At 35.8% G+C, this 19,359-nt stretch overlaps 1 protein-coding gene across 1 annotated transcript in view; it reads right to left on the bottom strand.

The window, feature by feature from the left end:
* Positions 1–19,359, bottom strand: part of LOC134752256 (cadherin-99C) — a 152,188-nt gene that overhangs the window by 66,180 nt on the left and 66,649 nt on the right. The window contains exon 3 of the mRNA XM_063687888.1: positions 1,151–1,207. The gene's annotated coding sequence lies outside the window, so the exon portion shown is untranslated. The remainder of the gene's footprint in view (positions 1–1,150; positions 1,208–19,359) is intronic.

The following is a 19,359-nucleotide window of genomic DNA, read 5'->3' as shown; positions in this document are numbered from 1 at the left end:
CAATTGCATATTAACTTGTAAATAATAATATTAGCGGAAATCCCTTTCCAATTCCTTTCATTAGAAAGAGACTTCCGCTGATATTATTAGTTACAAGTTATTATGCAATCGGCCCCTGATAACAGAAAACTGCACCTGGTCACCTGAAACTAGCATAAACTAATTTGATTCTTCATCATGTGGTTAAGCTGACATTTTAATTGGAGAAAAAAATACCTAGACTGACCTATTACGAACATGCAAAAAAAACATTAAAAAAAAAAAAACTACCTACTGAAATACAAAAGACATTTAGGCCCACTTAAAGCTGTTTTTTAAATATACTTATCATAAATAAAGCAATACATTTAAAGCCAGGTAGACCGGTCCCGCTATCAAATCCTGCAACACCAAAACGTCATGTGTATACTATAAATCAGGTGGACATACACTACTTTTTATTAGCCTGACATCATCTAATTGAGTTGTGCGTAACTTCGTTTAATAGCGTTTTTTATTTAAGTTAATATATTAGACGTGAGATAAATATTTCGTAAGTCAACGGCAAGACTTTGAAGCAATATGTTGCGGTTTATAAATATTTTTACAGACCTGTGCTAGTATGGCTACCTTTTCCTCAGTATCAAAATGATAATATGTATGTATTTACGAGTGAGAAGCAAAATAAAATCCCACCTCAGGCATCAAACTCGTGGCCCACTCACTTTAAATTTTTTTAATATAACATCTAATAAGCAACATGCATGCATTTTATATAAGATGTCAATCGATTCTACTTCCTGTGAAATTAAAATATAAGCCTGCTATCTATTGTACTCCAAAAACTTCCAAAATGCCAAAATACATATGGCACGTGGCGGCTGTGCTTAAATGTATGGAAATAAATCATGAACAGTAAGTTTTTCGTTAGGTACTTCAGCCGTAAAAAAATACCTTAAGTATTTAGTTCCTATACATTTTTCTCGCTTTAACATTCATAAGGAATCTAATAAAAGTGTTTAGGTCATATCCATCTGGGCTAATCTTAAGTTAAAATGAAATAATACGTACTTGTTTTTAAACTCGAATAAAACAACAAAGAAAAGATGTTACAAAATAATTGCAAATTTCACATTTTTGAACGTGTTCTCAATTAGAGTTTAAAACTTACCCAGCAGATTTTACTCCGTTGTAATAGCATTCCTTAAACTATTCACTCCCGCTCCATCTGAAACAATACATTGGAAATTATATAATAATAATAACTCCACGGCCGATTCGGCCAGGGCGACTGCTATCAACTCCGTTATTGCTGTCTCTGGTGTGTGGTCGCAAGTGGCTGACGTAGCCAATTTTGTTTCCAAAAGTATTAATATTAACATAAGAACAATTGTTAAAATACTACTACTATTGTAGGTAGATTTCAACAATTAAAAGTATTAAAACAACTTTATTCACTTATTCATTGAGAAATGGTTTTGCTTAAAAAAACCTTATAAGATCAGATCACTTCCTGAACGAGCAAAAAGGAGTTTCATCACGGACCTGTGAGGTCAACTCCCAACATTGTCCAACCACAATGGCAATTGTGTGAAAGAACCTAACAAAACAAAACAATGGACCACACTCCGCAATTAGTAATACCAATTAAATATTTGTGTGCGATCGATAAATACATTCGTTGTTTGTTAAAAACGGCCATTCTTATTGATTCTATCACGCATGGATTGTACAAACATCTAATATAAACATCCAAGTAATAATAGCTGATGTGAGAACAAGCCAATTACCTACTCAAGTACCTACTCAAATGTCCTGTCATCGTTGATATTGCTTTACTAACCTTTATAGAAACAATTAACATTGAAGGAAGAGAAAACATTAATTTAATTTCACAACGATGTTCATATTTCCCGCAAGTATTACGAATAGATAAAACTGACTCGACATTCTACTAATTATAGGTGTAACGAGATTACATAGAAGAAAGTAACGTCTAATCCAACCCAGATATTGTGTAAAGATTAGTAAAGTTACACTACTCGTAAGCTTGATTCATAACAGGACATATTATAAGATAAATTTTAATACACTATTATAGAAAATGGTATGGAAAGCACATTGTAGAGGTAGATAACGTCCATTTAGTGATATTATATCACAGTGTAACAGAAAGGTTAACAAGCCATTTTATTATTTATGCTAGCGGAGACTCAAAATATAAACAGAATTGTTAGGTATATTAGTGTCTGAATAATAAGTATCTAAACGTTATTTACAGTTTGCTCATGAAGTTGAGAAATGTCCAGGGGGCCTCCTAGCCAAGACGAAAATCGTATGCAAAAAACGAAACGAAACGCTATCATTTCCATACATTATTTGGGTTTATCTTAGCGTTTCGTTCAGTTTTCCACAAACGATTGTCATCTTGGCTGGGCCCCCAGCTCAGAAAGCGGGAGGGTAAGCGTTATGCTCTGCACCGTACAAGCAGGAAGAGTGGTGCAGGCAGATTACGATTCCTAGGATTTACTACGCGAACATCTTCAGTAAGTAGGTACACTAGGTTCGCAAAATAATAAAAATCTTGTCTACAAGATGCGGTTATCTATGGCGACAGTTCATCTTGATCAGGCTTTCTCAAACTTCCAGTCATATTAGTTATAATCATGGTTGGTGGTTTGCCCTCAAACCAGTTTGAGTTATATTTTGCTGTGGTAAATGACGGTGGGATAATGACACCGCAGCGCATTTAAGCCAGTGAACGGAAACTGATTTAAGCGCAGATCTTCGACTAGTATTTAGGGTTACTCATACGACACTAAACTCTCAATGATGGAACAAATCTGATTGCGGACCTAATTAATAAAGTGATAAAGTGAAAATTGGCACCCTTTACAGATACAAGTACAATATACAGTGACTAGTGCGATCTGAAAGCGCGTGGGAGCAAGTAGGTGTGGGAACCGGTCGCTTACGTGACTCACTTTAAATTATACTACCATAATTTTGGTAGTCCAGCCGTCGCGTTTATATATAAGAATATATATACATATCTTTGTTCTAAAGAAAAAACCGAACAGAAAAAATATATCACAACGCTATGTTTTATTTATCCCATAATATTGCACACTGCCCCACTTCTTCCGTATTTACAAAAGCAAAATAATAACAATTCAATTTATAATAAAGTAACATTATACATAGGTATATGTACTCATATTTGTAATACGCAGCATAATAGGAATTAAACAAGTATTGTGTAAATATGACTTCGACCCTGAATCATTTTGGTATATGATACTTTTTTAGAGCAATTGCATATTAATCATTGAATTTCGACAATAAAATTAACGATGATTTCGAAATCGAAATAAACCAGTTCGATCGTGTCTTGTTACATATCAAGTGAGGTATTGTAGCAGTGAACAAATTTATACATTGAACTAAATTTAATAAACATAAAAATCTACTTCGTAATTCTACTTTCGCCGTCGACACGTGGGCAGATGGGAGTGACCCGAGCCAAATCAGACATACAAACACGGAACAGGTTGAAATGAATGAGTAATCGCCCCGGTTTTCCTGACTGACATTATTCATACAATTCGATTGTTGGATTTCGGTGGCACAAGCCATTTTTTTGTTTTGTACCTACAACGTGTGTTTACGTTGTGTACAACGTGTGTGATGTGAGTGTGACTACAGGAAACTGAGCACACTGAACACTCCGGAGCATCCATCCAATGCTAACACACACGGCGGACAACCTAACCGCATTTTTTAAATAACGAAGATACAACAAGCCAAGCCATCTTTTCTTGCAAAATTTACCAAAATAAAGCGTTTAGTTTCGCAATAGGTATACCTAAAACAAAAAGATAACACTGGTATGACAACACAACGAGGAGCAGACCATAGTGTGACATGAATCTAGTTATCGGTGCCATTTTGTGTGAAATTGCTGTCGCGTCGTTGCTAAATGGCCTACTTAGCGCGTGAAACTACAAACCTAGGTAATACTGAACGCATTCTTGCATACGTATGGATTTGTGAAAGGTAGGAAGCAAAGTGAAGAAGCAAGACCGCAAAAGTACGTTATAATATAATGTTACTGTATCATCTAGATAAGTGTGGCATTTATTACAATTATAAACGTTGAATACAATCTTTAATCCAATCGTAGATGTTAAGAAGCAAGTAACTAAGTTGCCATACTTAATCATATGTACATTATTGTATGTAGTAGCTATAATCAAGATAACTTAGTTATGGCCTGGACATGGTTGGCATTAAAGCAAGACTTGGTCACCTTACACGCAACTTGTCATTTAATATCTTAATGTAAGTAAGTAATTAGCAGCTAAGTTCACGTAGGTAGTAGAACTCAATGAATATGAAAGCTAGTTGGGGAACAATGTTAGCAGTCATGATTTTTCGTGGTGTTTCATATTCCTTGGGCATTTGTGCGATGAGCACAAATGTTTGATCCTGAATCATGGAAAAAATACCTGTAATGACTTTTAAGAAAGTCAAATCAGAAAGTCTTCGAACGACTTATTTATACTTTTCCATTTCATGACACTTATCAAGCTGAAAACCGGCCAAGTGCGAGTCGGACTCGCGCACCGAGGGTTCCGTACTTTTAGTATTTGTTGTTATAGCGGCAACAGAAACACATCATCTGTGAAAATTTCAACTGTCTAGCTATCACGGATCATGAGATACAGCCTGATGACAGACAGACAGACGGACAGCGGAGTATTAGTAATAGGGTCCCGTTTTTACCCTTTGGGTACGGAACCCTAAAAATGAAAGTTATCGACAGGTATCTCTTTACCGGACCAGTGGTAGTTCGTTTATGAAGGTAGTTCACCAAGCATCGCGTGTCGAGCTACAAAGTGATTTTATTATCAAAGCTGTGTCCGAGTACTTTACGTGTAAATAGCGCCAGGTGAAATCGTATATTTTAATAATAGGCTCGATCATTGCTGCCTCTTAGAAATTTACTAGTTTTAAGACAGGTCAAGACCACAGAGCACTGTAAATTTTATGACACGCAAGATGGTGAAGAAATTCAAGGCAACTTATAAAATTGAATACAACGAGTATTGTCTTAGTATGCCTGTTTTTAAAAAAATGCGTCTTTAGTTGCTGAACAGAAATAGCAGCATTACATATGAATAGCAAGAGTTATATGGTCCGGGCAAACAGCACATGTCATTGAAAATATACTCAAATCTACTAAGAAATGTAACAATTTAAGTTTAGGTTTTTCTTTAGTTTTATAAAGTTAAAGTAGTTAAGGTGGAATCAGACGGTTCATGTTGTGTTCATTTTCGTGATTATGCTTGATATGTAACATTTAAAATATTATGAATTAATTTAAGTAAACATACAAATTATCAATGACCACGACTGCTCTGACAAGAGTATCCGACTGAGAAGAAGATACAAATTATACATAAAACTAAAATAAAATAAACCTTAGAATAAGTAAAACAGTAAAACTAAATAACAAATACAATATGTCTACGTAAATATGAAAAAAACTTTGTGTTCCCATTTTCAAGGCGTGAATGCAGTAGGTAGTAATAATGATAAGTCGTAGCAGCGGCAGCTAGTTCAAATTGCGTAAAGTTAAACGGCACGAATGACAAAAAGAGTGTACGAATAATGGTACCAGAAAGAAACCTGGTCATTTTGTTCAACCTACGTCCATTTACCTATTGCTTTAGGTGTACGCGTATCGCGTCACTGCTAACGAATCACGATTTATTCATGTTTTGATTCTTAGTAAAAATATATGTGTTTCTTCCTCGTCTTTACAATTAAAACAACAACCCTTGTTTTTGAAAGCCTTTTGATTATGACCTCAACTTACTGTTTTAAAAAACATATCCTTACTGGATTCATTATCTTCATTGAAAGGTTATCTGTTATCTTGCAATGAAGATAATTGAGACAGACATTTATTTTAGACACCTAATATGTACAGTACCTAAGCTGCAGAGTTAACTTGCATTGCAGGGGGGTCAATTATCTCTGCACCTTTACGTTAAAACTAGGTATCGGGACATCTTAATAAAACAGTAAGTATGAGATTTTATTTCATAGATATTAATTTAGATTTATTTGCTAAAAAACATGCCAAAGGGTTAAAGTGGAAGACAAGGGAAACTACAATAATTTAGTTTCACCGAGGCATTAACTTTGCAACAAACGTGATTGGAGGTAAAATGTGAATCTCCCACGTCGCCTCGACCTGCCGGTGTGACATTTGAAAGTCCAAGACAATCGTCTTGGCATTCGCGCCATTTCGCGCACACTGAGGTAGAGACACCATAATGGACGAGAGCGACGTGCTCCTGCAGACGTATCTATGGGAAAAAATATTATACTGGTATACACTACATATTCGATGCGTTTGCGTAAACAGGATGTGGAAAATAATTTCGAAGCAGACAGAGTTGGACTTGCGTACCAAGGATACCGTAATCACATTTTTTTTATGTTTTTAGACCTACGCCGTAAATGTTCTTGCTTGTAAGGAACGTAAAGGATTACGGCAGGTTAGAGCCTTCAAGTCAAATAATTTTATTTAGGTATATGTTCTATGATGTGTCTCTACAAGAAAATAATGTAGCAAATTTGGTATTGCAATATGCTAATTTAGCATGCCCGTGACTCTAGTAGACAAAATCTCTAAATGTAGTAGTCGTATTAAATACATATGTAATATAATGTACTTAGTACTTACTACGCTTTACAGGTTTTCTCGCAACGCGCATGATTCACCCACCGAAAGTTCAAACCACTAGTCAAGGTCTCTAGTCTCGATGATTCCGTTATCGGAGCAGCAACGTCACGAGACGGGCATTCTGTCTGCAGTTGCCTTTTATAGCACGGTCCAGCGGGTTTCCATTGTAACGTCAACTTGTTCATATAAGTTAGGTTCGATTGAAGCTCCACTGTGTCGCTTGAATAACCTCGTCTATTAAATGTTCTGAATTTAAATTAACCGTCGCTTGATTTTATGGCCCGTGTCTAACATTTATCGGGCATATCCGCTTGTTCTAATTCATCTGACAAATGATTTTAACCAACTTTGTAATTTTCACTATTGAAATCGGTAGAGCGTTATTTGATATACATAGTTTTTTATTACCTATTATAACAATTAATTAATGTCTATAATCTACTGCGGAATAGAGTATCGACACAGACCTTGCTGGATTAACGATACTTCCGTAATTTAGTTTCTCTACTCCAGCACTCTTATTTGTTGATTAAATTACTGCCAGCGAGATCGAAATCAACTTCATAAGAAGTACGGCGTGCGGGGCCCCGGCGCAGTGTTCTTAGGATCCTAAAAGCAGTATTCTTAGGGATATTCATACAATATTATGCAACTGTTTAAAAAAACGCGGGTGGCGTAGCGGTAAGAGCGTGCGACTTTCAATCCGGCGGTCGCGGGTTCAAACTCCGGCTCGTACCAATGAGTTTTTCGAAACTTATGTACGAAATATCATTTGATATTTACCACTTGCTTTTCGGCGAAGGAAAACATCGTGAGAAACCGGACTAATTCCAATAAGGCCTAGTTTCCCCTCGGGGTTGGAAGGTCGGATGGCAGTCGCTTTCTTGGGATTAGTTGTCAAGCGGACCCCAGGCTTCCATGGGCCGTGGCAAAATGCCGGGATAACGCGAGGAAGAAGTATTTTTAACCTATTAAATAATTGTAAGGCATTTGAATATGATATTATAATGGCTCATTAGGCAGTAAGTATTTATGACTAGCATTTAATTACAAAACACAAGGTGTTATTCATACCGTGTTAACGGTTTTCTTCTTACGACTACATCTATAGTACGTTCCAATATGCGACCCAGTGAACATACACGATAGCATAACAGATTTCAAAACATCACGATTAACGATTTAAAGATATTCAAAGTCTGTATTACTTATTCACCAAATAGCAAGTACATATTTACATGCACGATCTGTTTCATTTAAAAAGATGATTGATGCAATTAAACGCAGATGAAGGAGAGCCACGAAGCTAACTGTTCTCGCAATAAAGTTTTCATAGTCTGGCAATTGCGTTATCTAGGCTGTCAAGGGTAGGTACAATGGCTCGTGCACAAATGGAAATGAACGCCAGCGACTCACGAACCACACTTTACTTATTATCCCGAAGCGAGGCAAAGAGTCCGTAACTGTCTCATGATTCTCGTGACTAGGGTAGCTAGACAGGCTAATGAATTGAGACAACGTTTCGAAGCCAATTGGCTTTGTTTGATAAGGTCAAGCATAATGACGCGAAACGAAACAGCTATACTTAAGAGTTAAATGCATATTTCAAAAGGTGTTAAGTTCTTAAATTAGTAATTGAATTAATATCTAGGTATATGACATGTGGTTATGCGAGTAAACAGAAGCAAAAAAGTTGTAATGTCCTGAAATTAATACTTTCGAAGTTTAGAACGCATGGAAGCCCTAGCGCTGCGTCAGTTTCGATTTTACTAACCATATAAAGACTGTTTAGTTTCGATAGCCTTCTGTGAACGAATACAGACGATAATGGTTTAAGATTAAAATCATTTCCAAATGAAATCAAAGTACTGGTGAGATTGCTTGTAACCATTCCGGTCTCTGACGATTAGACTGTTGTCAGCTGTCTTGCAACAAATTTTATTGAGTAGCCTAAATCGTTTAAAAGGTACACCGCAATCTACTGGCATACTATATACGTATACATACTTAGATAATAATAAAATTTCCTTGTGATTATAATTAAACAATGCTGCAATGTGACATATAAGATATAACAATAAAGGACCACTCACGTTAGACCGGGTCGTGTCCGGGCCGGAGCTTCCGGCGCTTCGTTTTCTATGGAAGGCATCACGTGATCACCTGTCATGTCATAGAAAAGTAAGCGCCGGAAGCTCCGGCCCGGACACGGCCCGGTCTAACGTGAGTCATCCTTAAATAGGCATAAATATACAAATAGCACGCTTGATTTCCATTTCATTCAACAGTAAAACCACCTCCAAAGTCAGGTCAAACAGTTTTCGTTTCGGCCAGACACGAAACGATAATGTCACAGATTGCGAAAGTCACGCGCCTTGTTCTAAATCACATTTGAGTGCAAAAAGCCGAAAATTTGCCGGATAATTTGGCCGGCCACAATTCACTAGGTGACGAAACGGCGAAGAGAATCAAGGAGTTTTTACTTTTGTTTTTTGTTACAATTTCGCTATCGTGTTCGTGTTGTCAGTTTGAGGTCGGAGTGCGTACAACTTACCGCTTTGGTAATACCGATTATTGAAAAAGTGAAAGGTTGGACGGCCTTGATCCTTCGTGTCATAGGGCAAATTAGAATAGGTAAGCGATAATAATACTTAGAGAGGCTTAACACATTAAAAATTTTGCATCGAGCATTCCGCTTTTGTTTCTTACAATAATAAGTATATCTTCAATTTAGCGGTTTATATTATCTTTTAGAAAATAGATAATGTATGCGGGACTCTTCATTTAGAAAGCCTCACACAAATCATTACGAGTAGTAATTGGATGTCACTAAGTAATTACTCAATTGATGACAACGTCATCGTCAGCTTTCGAGTTCACGCTTTCATGGTTATTTCAATATCGATATGACATACAAGTTTTCCTCTTAGTTAACTCAATATAAGTAATTCAAAGGCGGGGTCCCTTTTTTTATACCACGTCGGTGGCAATCAAGCATACGTCCCGCCTGATGGTAAGCAGTTACCGTAGCCTATGGACGCCTGCAACACCGGAGATATTACATGCGCGTTGCCGACCCTTGAAAAACCTGTACACTCCTTTTTTGAAGAACCTGTACACTCCTTTTTTGGTCCCTTCGTTTGACAGTTTTAAGTCCTAACGTATTGTTTGTTATACTATCATTAGACCTAAAACTGAAACAGTTAATTCAGGATTTTCATAAAGTTATCCTATAGATAGGTTAGGTTAATAGGTTTGTTTTTTGACAATCCTGAAAAGATACGCGTTTCTGAACCAAACAAATTACGAAAATGCGGACAAACAATACATTATGACTTAAAACTTTATGGAAAACAATAGAGACCCTTCAAAGGCACATCGTTTATTTTACAATATGTAAAGCGGACCCTGGCGCTAAACCGGGAAAACGCTAGGTTGAAGAAGATGTAATAAAGCAAAGCAATATGTAGCGAATATAAGAGATATTTTATTTTATCCTTTTTGCCGCTTTTTCCCTTCCTTTTTATCAATCAATCGGTTTTATTTTTCCATTTTTAGTCTTTTAGTTTAGTGTTTTTGTTATGAGTGACGCAGCATCCTGCAGGACTCGTTCCTGCCTGGCCAAAGAGTCATATTACTAAACAATTTCACGCTTCGGGTAAGTTTCAAACTTCAAGGTCTCGATCTGAATCCATCAAGATATGAGAAATTCTCTCAATTCTTCATGGAACCCATCATCAAAACTGGACCTTTACAAAAATGTTCCTTAAAAACTTACTTGCTGAACTTAACGAAGACAAATCGCCAAACGCGAAATACGCGTCGTTTAAGAGTTCCGTTCTGGTCTTTATCAGCAGTTCCACTACATCAAATTTTGAATGCAACACCTATGTAGCGAAAAGCGGCTACGAACAGAGAACTCGTCTTGCGGGTCGGTTTATGAATTAAGTGAGGTGTAATCCCTGAAGCTTCTAGTGGACATTCCCTTTCGCCGCCCGCTGTGTTATTCGCGACTTCGCTCCATTACCCACCAACGCCTGCTTCCTACTACTTATCAAAATGTAGGACAAAGTTAAATGGATACTTTACGGTTTTGATAGCCATGTCGAAGGGAAGTAGTGGAATTCATGTTATTTTGATTTATATTGGTAATTTTCTATCGATCTGTGATTGTCTAAGGCATTAAGTTAGTATTAGAAAGAGCCGAGTGATAGTGGTAATGGTAACTACCGTGCCAACTTTATTTATTTGCCTACAGTGGTGTCAAGAAATTACTCTCTGCAGTTACGCGACAAATGGAAATAATTCGTTCCCAAGTGAATTGATGTAGTCAGTGCAAAATCGTTTCACTAGTGTGATCTATTATGGACATTTGAAATTCCAGTTCGTAGCTTGGGTAGCTAAGCTAAGCAACGAAATATACATTTGATATTTCCCTGTTGCTTTTCGGTGAAGGAAACCATCATTAATATGATGATGACTAATGTTATTAAGATACGAGTAAAATAGTTTTCCTCCGTGTGGGAAGGTCGAAAGTAATAGTACATAACACAGATAAAGAGTAGTTGAGTCGCTTTCGTAAAAAACATTGTGTGGAAAAAATTTATGAGCCCTAGAGGGAAAGTGCCTTAAAACCTTAAGTTAGCTCATTTTACTTAAAGGAAACATTATTTTATTTTTAAAGAGAAACAAAACTGCAAACGGCCCATTAATTTTTTCCACACTGTATATGTATATGAGATATATTAAAATAATTAATGTATTACTTAAACTAATCTAGATAAGAATAATAAATGGCTGTTTTACAAAATAAGTGATGCAAAAACCATTTAAGTTCTTCGAACCTAATCGTAGAGAAATCAATGTTGCGATTTAAATCCTAAAGCAATCTAGAGAGCAAAAAAATAGGTTTTTATTTGTTGCTATGTCTTGCTGGTCCAGTGTTACACAAAATGAAAGTGTGCAAATTCGAGTTAAGCCAGTTCTTTAACGTTTATCAATCACGATTAACTTGCATGTATACTAGGAACTAAGAACGTTTACTTACGTACTAAAATGTGCGTAGTGCAAATAGTGCAATACAATCGAAAGATAAGACTTTCTGAAAAGGGCAAGGAACTCTCCTAGGTGCGAAACGAAATAGCTAAGCTATAATGTCGACTTTTTTACATAACAATTATTTGACAAATAAAAAAGTTAACATTTTACACATTTACGTTCAATTCTACTTTTAAGTTTGTGATACGTTCTTTTATTGAGGTGTGCAGTAAAGAGTATTGTATTGTACTTATTGTATTAAGCAGTTACATTTCACGGTTATGGTGTGTCTAAACTAGTTAAGCATTGTTTAAGAAGAGACTATGGAAATGAAGTAACAGTTCAATAGCACTAAATCACAGACTATTTGGAATCGAGAACGATCTCCAAACAAGGTAACATGGACACAATATAAATCATAATACTGGCTTGGAAGCGACGTGCATAAATGCATAGTTGATGAAACTTGGCACCCCTGGAATTATGAGAAAAGTTTAAATTGAGAGTTCAGAGTGTTTTAAATGGCAGATAAAACATGGTGTGGAACGGGTGCATTGAAAGTCACGTCACGCATATAATGTGAATTAATTTAAAACAATAGTCAATAATAATAGTTTAAAATGGCAATGACGATTTAGATGGATTTTCTGCGTGTCATTTGGAACGTGCAAGTAGCTTTAAAAAAAAACGAGACAAGAACCTGCAGCATAATTTTCAATATTTAAACTACCTACTCTACTTGAGATACAGGCACAGCTGGCATAGACAAAGTCATAGTCTTATAACGCTAATGGGTTTTTAGGGTTCCATAGTCAACTAGGAAGTCAGGAACCCTTATAGTTTCGCCTGTCTGTCTGTCCATCCGAGGCTTTGCTCGGTGGTCGTTAGTGCTAGAAAGCTGCAGTTTGGCATGGATATTAAAAATCATTATGCCGACAAAGTGGTAAAGTATTAGTAGTAGTAGTATAGTGTCCTAGTGTCCAAAATAGCTTAGGTACGAGTATAGTCGTTATGTTTTCCGAATTATTTTTCTCACTGCACCCACATTCGAGAATTTTTGTTTTGCCCTATGGTCGACTGGTAGAGAATGCTTTAAAGCATTAAGTCCGCCATTTGTACTTGTTTTTTAATTGTGCAATAAAGTTTAAAATAAATAAATAAAGTAAAAACTAGATTTTTTAAGTCATCCTCCCCCAAAAATATGCAAAAAAATCGTGAGTGGAGCTCAATAAAGACACAATTATAAAAAATTTTATAAAAAAAAAGATAAACCGACTTCAAAAAGGATGAAATAAAATATTATCCTTTTTAGGGTTCCGTGTTTAAGTATATGCGTTACCAACTGATATTTTTGAAGTCGGTGCCAAGTCAAGTACTCCAAGTAGTAACAATACCAGTCAAAAATAATCAGCTTTATGTCTATAAATCCCATTACAACTGTACAAATATTATAAACGTGAAAGCAATTATGTCTGCCTCTTTGTTACCTTTTCATGGCTAAACAACTAAGTCTCTTTGGTTGTTTCCAACACTACCTACATCAAAAATCATAATACACATACGAGGGAAGTTATCAGTAGCCTTACCACGAGTTTGACATTGATATATTCGCTATCGTGTGCGTAACTTACTGTTTATGCATCTCGCTCGTACTAGCATATTAGTGTACAAAGTAAGTTACGAAGAATATTTAGTGTCAAACTCGTGGTTAGGCTACAGTTGCACTACATCAAATTGGTGGTTTTGGGGAGGAAATGCTTGAGTTACTTTAGAAAACACCGAAAGTACCACACACGTGCCTTTAAAAATTGAGGAGTTCCCTCAATTCCTCACGGATTCCATCATCAGATCAAAACCAAAAATATTACGAAAACACCTTGGAGAGGTAACTTCTTTCAAACAGAAAAAGAATAACTCAAATCGGATCATGGGTGCCGGAGTAATCGCTGAAATCATTATCATCAAAACAATCATCATCATCAGCTCCACTTCATCAAATTGGTGGTTTTCGAGAAAAAATGCTCAATTTGCTTAAGAAAACGACCAAATCACCATACATGTGCCTTTAAAAATTGAGGAGTTCCCTCAATTCCTCATGGATCCCATCATCAGAACAGCACCAGATTAATGTGGGACCACCATGGAGGTAGTTCCTTTCAAACAAAAAAAGAATTGTTCAAGTCGCACCACGGGTCTCGGAGTATTCCCTGAACATCCTACAATAAAAAAATCATCATCACTATCTTCAAAACAATCATCATCATCAGGTGCAATTCATCAAATTGGTCGTTTTCGAGAAAAAATGCTAAAGTTGCTTATGAAAACACCCAAATCACCATACATGTGCCTTTAAAAATTGAGGAGTTCCCTCAATTACTCAGGGATCCCATCATCAGATCAGAACCAGATTAATATGGGACCAACTTGGAAGTAGCTCCTTTCGAACAAAAAAAGAATTACTCAAATCTTACCACGGGTCTCGGAATAATCGGTGAACATACATAAAAAAAAATAAAAAAAATAAAAAAAAACAGCCACAACCGAATACAGAACCTCCTCCTTCTATGAAATTGAAGTCGGTTAAAAACTATAGCGAACATGATCAGTTAAGCCGTTTTTGAGTTGTCGCAAAAAGTCTTTCCTTCTGTAACAAGCCGTAAAAAGCGCTTCTTTTACTTGTTATGTATATGATACTTACTAATAGCCCCCGTTCAAGGCATCTTATTGTGACGGACGGGTAAGTACGGAACCCTAAACTGAGCGACATGCTCTTGGTCGGTTTTCATTACAGCAAACTACGATTCGTGCAAAAAGTGGTTTAAATGAAGTCATTTACTTATGGGTGAATGTCAAATCCGGATGCAATATTACACATCACAGTCGCCGTGAGAAGTGGTTGCGCCCACGGCCTATCACAAACACAAGAATAAATACGCAATAAATAAGCAACATTATTTAGTTTAGAACTATGGATGACTATGGTACAGTTAGTGCGGCGCAGGCCCGCTCTCATTGGTCAAGACAAACGACGTCGTAAATTCCTCTGATTGCCTTAGAAACATTAATAAATATTGACTTGACTAGGAGAAGACGGTGTAAGTTGACAACGCCTCAAACGTTACATAATATTATAATCTTATTATGTCATAGGAGATGAACGTTGCATCGATGCAATTTTCTATAATGATGCAGTACGAGTAAATGTGTGTAGAAAATATCCATTCTCACTTAAGCTACACTTAAGTAACTTAAATAATCTTTCAAGAAATTTGAGATCGGTCGATTTATCATTGTGGTTATAAACTGTCAGAATAAACACAGCGACAGCCAGAGATTACAAAGAGATTATAACTTTTGCAAAGGACAGAAGTAAGTTAGATAAGGTTACAGACTGACGTAACCCTTAAAATATCAAATATCAAGCCTCAACAGTGCGGTTTACTTTGCGCACGTTTCGTGAATTGCAGAAATGTTATTAAATTGGGTTCACCTTTCAGGCTTATTTTATTTGTAACAATAAACAGAGCAACACACTGAAATCGAATTTTAAGTATTTAGATAGGCGTCGTATGTCGTCGCATGTTCTACATTATGCCTAGATTGATACGAAATAGTTGAGGTAAGTGATGACCACGACGTTCAATCAAATGAGGACTATAACTACTACAAATATGTATAAACGACAAATCAAACGAGTACCTATATTTATTTATTAAAAACCCCAGCCATAAGAAAGATTTAACAACGATCCCTTAGGTAGGTACTCATTATTCATAATTTCTCATACGCATGTTTACACTCCAAATTCCTACCAACCAACTTTACTTGTAATTGTATCAGCACTCGCATATTAGGTTTGCACTGACATCGCCCGCGTCGACGCTGCACCAGTAACGTTTCTGAAGTCGCCATGCAAATGTAACCTACGGAGGTAAGCCAAAATGCACAAGACATTACTTTCGTACAAAATCAAGACAACTATATTTAGTTATTTGTTTTACAAGGAGGCAAAGTTGTTGTTTCACCTCTCGTGCTAATATTGATACCCGAGCAAGCGAAAGATTCCAACATTGAACCACGAGGGTAACGAGTGGTTCGAAAAATAGAATCTTGAGCGTTGCGAGGCACGAGGGTTAAACAAATTTTGCCACCGAGTGAAACACAAAAATTTTCACCATACCAACACAAGGAAAACACTAACTGTAAATTATCAAACAAAATCAAAGCAAATCGATTAAAAATGAATATTATTAAATATTTATCATTCAACAAAATCATAATTTAAAAGGGCACCAAATATAATGACCACCAAAAAATACTCTGGTACCCTAAATAAAGAAATCGCTTTCACCAAAAAAAAATACTAAACACAAAACAATAAGGTCTAAAATTGCAAAACTACCTGTTTAAATCACGACCGCACTTCAAATTGTATTCAAACACCAAAAATCATGAATGATCACCAAATCTTGAAGAGCAAATTTATGCGATATTTTCACTTAAATAAACCACTATGATTACCAAAAAATGTATACATTACCAAATAAAGTAAAATTATGCCAAAATTACTAGCCCCTCCCGCTCAATTCCCCGTACACCGCACCGCACGCGCCGCGCCGCGCTCGCCTGACCCAATCCTCAATCAATTCAGTCACGCGCCACGCTTACAGAAAAGAAATGCTACCAGATAAGTAGGTTAGGTTAGGTTAGAACTGCGACCCTTACAGAAACGAAATGCTACTAGAAAAAGTGACGAAGTGGATTAATTAATTTAATGGAATAACAAGATGATAAATATAACATTTAAAACTTTCGCGGTTTAAACACATATTAAATCACATTTAGAAACGGGTCTATCGCGACCCGTTTCTAAATGTGATTTAAGATGATAAATATTTGCACATTTTTAACCGACTTCAAGTAATATGCTTTAAGTAATAGTATAGCAAAATTAAAAAATTTGGTTATAATTTCACATTAAAATCGAGGTCTAATTTTGGTAATCATTTACTATTTTTGGGTTTACAATGATTAGTTTGGAGACATTTGCTTTAATAGGATAACAAGATTAAAAAAATGGTTATAATTTCACATTAAAATGGAGTTCTAAGTTTGGTGATCGTTTACAATTTTTGGGTTAAAAATGATTATTTTGGTGTTATTTGTTTTAAAAGGATAAAAATATGGTACAAATTTGGAAATCATTTCTCATTAAATAGGAGTTCTTATTTTGGTGATCATTCATTATTTTTGGTGGTAAAAACGAATTTTTTGGTGTTAAATTTTACTAAATCTGTTCTGATCTGTTCTGTTGTGATCTGTTAAATACATGCCATTTAAGTCAACAAAAAAAAACAAAAAAAAAACTTTATTGCAACTTTAAATTATTACATAACATTGGTTCCTGTTCCTGGCTCTCAAAGTAGGTGTCCCTGTGTCTCAAGAGCCAGTTCCTTCCCGATTACAAGCGTTATGGTTACGATGTTAGACATTTTATAAGATAACTTTACCTCACATGTGAATAAAATGCAACTTTCTTACCAGTTTTTGAACAATCAAGAGAGCCTTTACCAGCTGGTGTGGTAAAAAATATTCCTAGGGTCCCGAATTGCATAATAGAATAGAATAGAATATTTTTGATTCGTAAACACACAGACAATAGACATACATTTAAAGAACGCATTAATTGATTGATGATTGTATTATAATATCTACTTCCATTGTGTGATATGATATTTCGATATGTGATAATGGACAATTTAAAATAACCAACATGGAGCAAAAAACCTTTTTTGTGCATAAACCTCTATAGTTTTATAAAATGAATAAAAAGAGCCCAAAAGTCCAGAACTGGCTTCATAACAGGAAAGCGTCTCAAAGTTGAAGGGCCACCTGCCGACTCTGTCGAGTCTTTGCATAACGAAGCGCAATTTATAGAGCGGTACCACGTAGGCGTACCGCAGTCGTCCAGACATCGCAATGTTATCTCCTTTGGATAGAATGTGAAGGCACAGTGGTACCTTATTATGAGTGAAGTCAACTTTCAACAAAGGAAAATAATATTTTGGAAAGGATTTTATCTGAATGTTTTCTTTATTCACAGTATTAACACATTTTTGTGGCAACATATTGGAGTTTTAACATGCTCTCGCGAGATCAATGAAATTCCCAGTTATTTGCACATCGTAAAAGTTTGACTGATATTTTCTGCACGAAGATTAGGGTCTACTTCTTTTCCCTGCATTGTTATTCAAACTGTGTCGATCACAACATTCACAATGTTTCTATTACTTATTTAGAAATGATTCTATTTCCACATAGTAGGTAGGTACCTACCGGGTTGCCTTTCTTAACTAACTACTTGTATAAGGTCTCTAATACACCTAATCTTACCTTTGAAAGTAGCAAATTATTTATCCATACGGAGGAAATATAAATAATATGGAATATAAATTGTACCTAATATCACTTAAACGCGAATAATCCAGAATAATTTAATTCAATAATCTAGTTCTAAAATTGTTTTCGAACCGCGATATATAAGTATAGGTGCTTATTTTAAGTAAACCCTATGGTTTTATTGGTGACAGAATCTTTATCTGCAACTCGACTCTACCAACGCAAGTGTCCACTGTCAGCTCCGTCGAGGATTGCGAGAAAATTTTAAATGAGAACTAGTTTGAAATGTGGTTGTTGATTGTGTATTTATCTGTGTTTATATTACGGCAACGTCAACAGCGATCCAAGATGTCTGGCAATTTGATATTTATGCTAAGAATATGGCATTTGTTATGACATATTCACGATGAGTCACCGATGCTTATAAATGAACTAGGAAATGGAAAACTGATAAAATATTACTAGAATATAGGCTTTGAAGTAGCTATACCTATAGCTTAGTTACAGCGTCTGGTAAAATTGCCTTTGTTCCGATTTAAATAGGCGCCCCGTATTATTGTCGTAAAGTCGCACACCGTAGATTATATTAGCTAATATATTTCCTGTTTACCATCGTTTTAATCTATGAAGCTATGTAATCCTTTTGACAAAGACGACAGTATAGTATTTACTTATGCAACAGATCATATTTTCAATTTTACTTCGAGAGTATCGTATAACAAATTTAGCACAAAAAAAAGTAATTGAAATAATTAATTATAAGCAAAATCGGTGCACACGGTGCGTCGGTATTCACAGAGGGGTTGCCCTCTACTGATTTAGATATTGATCTAAATAGAAAATTTTGCTCATAGAATAATCCTAACTTAGTTTACAAAAGGGCCCACATGAAGTAGCTATACCTATAGCTTAGTTACAGCGTCTGGTAAAATTGCCTTTGTTCCGATTTAAATAGGCGCCCCGTATTATTGTCGTAAAGTCGCACACCGTAGATTATATTAGCTAATATATTTCCTGTTTACCATCGTTTTAATCTATGAAGCTATGTAATCCTTTTGACAAAGACGACAGTATAGTATTTACTTATGCAACAGATCATATTTTCAATTTTACTTCGAGAGTATCGTATAACAAATTTAGCACAAAAAAAAGTAATTGAAATAATTAATTATAAGCAAAATCGGTGC

The sequence above is a fragment of the Cydia strobilella genome, chromosome 2 (assembly GCF_947568885.1).
Source record: "Cydia strobilella chromosome 2, ilCydStro3.1, whole genome shotgun sequence".
Lineage (NCBI taxonomy): Eukaryota > Metazoa > Arthropoda > Insecta > Lepidoptera > Tortricidae > Cydia > Cydia strobilella.
This window is presented reverse-complemented; position numbering and strand designations above follow the sequence as displayed.